Source organism: Homarus americanus, unplaced genomic scaffold (assembly GCF_018991925.1).
Source record: "Homarus americanus isolate GMGI-L3 unplaced genomic scaffold, GMGI_Hamer_2.0 scaffold45698, whole genome shotgun sequence".
In the NCBI taxonomy this organism is placed as follows: domain Eukaryota; kingdom Metazoa; phylum Arthropoda; class Malacostraca; order Decapoda; family Nephropidae; genus Homarus; species Homarus americanus.
Genome location: NW_024735554.1, coordinates 907,247 through 912,903, shown reverse-complemented (window position 1 = coordinate 912,903; position 5,657 = coordinate 907,247).

The window sequence follows — 5,657 nt, the reverse complement described above, 5'->3', positions numbered from 1 at the left end:
TTGTTATAATCATGGTTGGGTGATATATTCAAAGTCGTTGTTATAATCATGGTCGTGGTTGTTATAATCATGGTCATGGTTGTTATAATCATGGTCGTGGTTATTATAATCATGGTCTTAGTTGTTATAATCATGGTCGTAGTTGTTATAATCATGGTCGTGGTTGTTATAATCATGGTCCTTTTTGTTATAATCATGGTCGTGCTTGTTATAATCATAGTCGTTGTTGTTATAATCATGGTCCTGGTTGTTATGATCATGGTCGTGCTTGTTATAATCATAGTCGTTGTTGTTACAATCATGGTTGGGTGATATATTCATAGTCATAGTTGTTATAATCATGGTCGTGGTTGTTATAGTCATGGTGGTGGCAGTTATAATCATGGTCGTTGTTGTTACAATCATAGTCGTGGTTGTTATGATCATAATCGTGGTTGTTATAATCATGGGCGTGGATGTTATAATCATGGTCGTGGCTGTTATAATCATGGTAGTGGTTGTTATAATCATGGTCGTGGTAGTTATAATCATGGTCGTGGTTGTTATAATCATAGTCGTGGTTGTTATAATCATGGTCCTGATTATTATAATCATGGTCGTGGTTGTTATAATCATGGTGCTGGTTGTTACAATCATGGTCTCTATTAGGATCATGGTCGTCGTTGTAATAATCATGGCCGTGGTTGCTATAATCATGGTCGTGGTTGTTATAATTATGGTCGTGGTTGTTATAATCATGGTCGTGGTTGTTACAATCATGTTCTCTGTTATGATCATTGTCGTTGCTGTTATAATCATGGTCGTGGTTGTTATAATCATGGTGCTAGTTGTTACAATCATGGTCTATGTTATGCTCATGGTCATTGTTGTTATAATCATGGTCGTCGTTGCTATAATCATGGTCCTGGTTATTATAATCATGGTTGTGGTTGTTATAATCATGGTCGTGGTTGTTATAATTATGGTCGTGGTTGTTACAATCATGGTCGTGGTTGTTATAATTATGAAGTGCGTGGTTGTTATAATCATGGGCGTGGTTGTTGAAATCATTGTCTCTGTTATGATCATGGTACGTCGTTGTTATAATCTCATGGTCGTGAATTTATAATCATGGTCTTTGTTATTTATAATCGTAATTGATGCTTTTTATAATCCTTGAATTAAGTAGTTTGTTATAATCATGGTCTGGTTGTTATAATCATATTGGTCGTCCTTTGTTATAATCAGAGGCGTTGATACCTCATCATAGTTGGGTGATATATTCATAGTCGTGGTTATTTATAATCATGAATTAGTTTGTTATAATCATGGTTCTAGTTATTTATAATCAAGGTCGTGGATTTGACTACGGTCATAGTCAGAGATTATGATCATAGTCGTGGTTGTTATAATCATGGTCATGGTTGTTATAATCATGGTCGTGCTTGTTATAATCATAGTCGTTGTTGTCATAATCATGGTTGGGTGATATATTCATAGTTGTGGTTGTTGTAATGATGGTCGTGGATTTATTTATAATCATAATTAGGTAAGTTCATTACGATCTTAGTCGGGTTGTTATGATCATAGTGGGTAGTTGTTATAATCGCTGGTGGTTGTTATAATCATGGTCGTGGTTGTTATAATCATGGTCGTGGTTGTTATAATCATGGTCGTGGTTGTTATAATCATGGACCTGATTATTATAATCATGGTCGTGGTTGTTATATTCATGGTGCTGGTTGTTACAATCATGGTCTCTGTTATGATCATGGTCGTCGTTGTAATAATCATGGCCGTGGTTGCTATAATCATGGTCGTCGTTGTAATAATCATGGCCGTGGTTGCTATAATCATGGTCGTGGTTGATTTAATTATGGTCGTGGTTGTTATAATCATGGTCGTGGTTGTTACAATCATGTTCTCTGTTATGATCCTGGTCGTCTTGTTATAATCATGGACGTGGTTGCTATAATCATGGTCTTGGTTGTTATAATCATGGTCGTGCTTTTTATAATCATGGTTGTGGTTGTTTTAATCATGGTCGTGGTTGTTATAATCATGGTCGTGCTTGTTATAATCATGGTCGTGGTTGTTATAATCATGGTCTTGGTTGTTATAATCATGGTCGTGGTTGTTATAATCATGGTCGTGGTTGTTATAATTATGGTCGTGGTTATTATAATCAAAGTCGTGGTTGTTATAATCATGGTCGTGGATGATATAATCATAGTCGTGGTTGTTATAATCCTGGTCGTGCATTTTATAATCATGGTCGTCGTTGTTATAATCATGGTCCTGGTTGTTATACTCATGGTCATGCTTGTTATAATCATAGTCGTTGTTGTTATAATCATGGTTGGGTGATATAATCATACTCGTGGTTGTTATAATCCTGATCGTGCTTTTTATAATCATGGTTGTGGTTGTTATAATAATGGTTGTGGTTATCATAATAATGGTCGTGGTTGTTATAATTATGGTCGTGTTTGTTATAATCATGGTCGTGGTTGTTATAATCATGGTCCTGTTTATTATAATCATGGTGGTGGTTGTTATAATCATGGTGCTGGTTGTTACAATCATATTCTCTGTTATGATCATGGTCGTCGTTGTTATAATCATGGTCGTGGTTGCTATAATCATGGTCGTGGTTGTTATAATCATGGTGGTGGTTGTTATAATCATGGTCGTGGTTGCTGTAATCATGGTCGTGGTTGTAATAATCATGGTCGTGGTTGTTATGATCATGGTCTTGGTTGTTATAATCAAGGTCGTGCTTTTTATATTCATGGTCGTGGTTGTTATAATCATGGTGGTGGTTGATATAATCATGGTGCTAGTTGTAACAATCTTACTCTCTGTTATGATCATGGTCGTCGTTGTTATAATCATGGTCGTGGTTGTTATAATCATAGTCGTCGTTGATATAATCATGGTCGTGGTTGTTATAATCATGGTCGTGGTTGTTATAATCATGGTCCTGGTTATTATAATCATGGTGGTGGTTGTTATAATCATGGTGCTGGTTGTTACAATCATAGTCTCTGTTATGATCATAGTCGTGGTTGTTATAATCATGGTCGTGGTTGCTATAATCATGGTCGTGGTTGATAAAATCATGGTCGTGGTTGTTATAAACATGGTCGTGGTTGCTGTAATCATGGTCGTGGTTGTTATAATCATGGTCGTGGTTATTATAATCATGGTCCTTTTTGTTATAATCATGGTCGTGCTTGTTATAATCATAGTCGTTGTTGTTATAATCATGGTCCTGGTTGTTATAATCATGGTCGTGCTTGTTATAATCATAGTCGTTGTTGTTATAATCATGGTTGGGTGATATATTCATAGTCGTTGTTATAATCATGGTCGTGGTTGTTATAATCATGGTCATGGTTGTTATAATCATGGTCGTGGTTATTATAATCATGGTCTTGGTTGTTATAATCATGGTCGTGGTTGTTATAATCATGGTCGTGGTTGTTATAATCATGGTCCTTTTTGTTATAATCATGGTCGTGCTTGTTATAATCATAGTCGTTGTTGTTATAATCATGGTCCTGGTTGTTATGATCATGGTCGTGCTTGTTATAATCATAGTCGTTGTTGTTACAATCATGGTTGGGTGATATATTCATAGTCATAGTTGTTATAATCATGGTCGTGGTTGTTATAGTCATGGTGGTGGCAGTTATAATCATGGTCGTTGTTGTTACAATCATAGTCGTGGTTGTTATGATCATAATCGTGGTTGTTATAATCATGGGCGTGGATGTTATAATCATGGTCGTGGCTGTTATAATCATGGTAGTGGTTGTTATAATTATGGTTGTGGTTGTTATAATCATGGTCGTGGTAGTTATAATCATGGTCGTGGTTGTTATAATCATGGTCGTGGTTGTTATAATCATGGTCCTGAGTATTATAATCATGGTCGTGGTTGTTATAATCATGGTGCTGGTTGTTACAATCATGGTCTCTATTAGGATCATGGTCGTCGTTGTAATAATCATGGCCGTGGTTGCTATAATCATGGTCGTGGTTGTTATAATTATGGTCGTGGTTGTTATAATCATGGTCGTGGTTGTTACAATCATGTTCTCTGTTATGATCATTGTCGTTGCTGTTATAATCATGGTCGTGGTTGTTATAATCATGGTGCTAGTTGTTACAATCATGGTCTATGTTATGCTCATGGTCATTGTTGTTATAATCATGGTCGTCGTTGCTATAATCATGGTCCTGGTTATTATAATCATGGTTGTGGTTGTTATAATCATGGTCGTGGTTGTTATAATTATGGTCGTGGTTGTTACAATCATGGTCACTGTTATGATCATGGTCGTCGTTGTTATAATCATGGTCGTGGTTGCTATGATCATGGTCATGGTTGTTATAATTATGGTCGTGGTTGTTATAATCATGGGCGTGGTTGTTGAAATCATTGTCTCTGTTATGATCATGGTCGTCGTTGTTATAATCATGGTCGTGGTTGCTATAATCATGGTCTTTGTTGTTATAATCATGGTCGTGCCTTTTATAATCATGGTCGTGGTTGTTATAATCATGGTCCTGGTTGTTATAATCATGGTCGTGCTTGTTATAATCAGAGGCGTTGTTGTTATAATCATAGTTGGGTGATATATTCATAGTCGTGGTTGTTATAATCATGGTCTTGGTTGTTATAATCATGGTTCTAGTTGTTATAATCAAGGTCGTGGTTGTTACGATCATAGTCGGGGTTGTTATGATCATAGTCGTGGTTGTTATAATCATGGTCGTGGTTGTTATAATCATGGTCGTGCTTGTTATAATCATAGTCGTTGTTGTTATAATCATGGTTGGGTGATATATTCATAGTCGTGGTTGTTGTAATGATGGTCGTGGTTGTTATAATCATGGTCGTGGTTGTTACGATCATAGTCGGGGTTGTTATGATCATAGTCGTGGTTGTTATAATCATGGGCGTGGTTGTTATAATCATAGTCGTGGCTGTTATAATCATGGTCGTGGTTGTTATAATCATGGTCGTGGTTGTTATAATCATGGACCTGATTATTATAATCATGGTCGTGGTTGTTATAATCATGGTGCTGGTTGTTACAATCATGGTCTCTGTTATGATCATGGTCGTCGTTGTAATAATCATGGCCGTGGTTGCTATAATCATGGTCGTGGTTGATATAATTATGGTCGTGGTTGTTATAATCATGGTCGTGGTTGTTACAATCATGTTCTCTGTTATGATCCTGGTCGTTGCTGTTATAATCATGGTCGTGGTTGTTATAATCATGGTGCTGGTTGTTACAATCATGGTCTATGTTATGATCATGGTCATTGTTGTTATAATCATGGTCGTCGTTGCTATAATCATGGTCCTGGTTGTTATAATCATGGACGTGGTTGTTATAATCATCGTCTTGGTTGTTATAATTATGGTCGTGGTTGTTACAATCACTGTCTCTGTTATGATCATGGTCGTCGTTGTTATAATCATGGTCGTGGTTGTTATAATCATGGTCATGATTGTTATAATTATGGTCGTGGTTGTTATAATCATGGTCGTGGTTGTTACAATCATTGTCTCTGTTATGATCATGGTGGTGCTTGTTATTATCATAGGCGTTGTTGTTATAATCATGGTTGGGTGATATATTCATAGTCGTGGTTGTTAT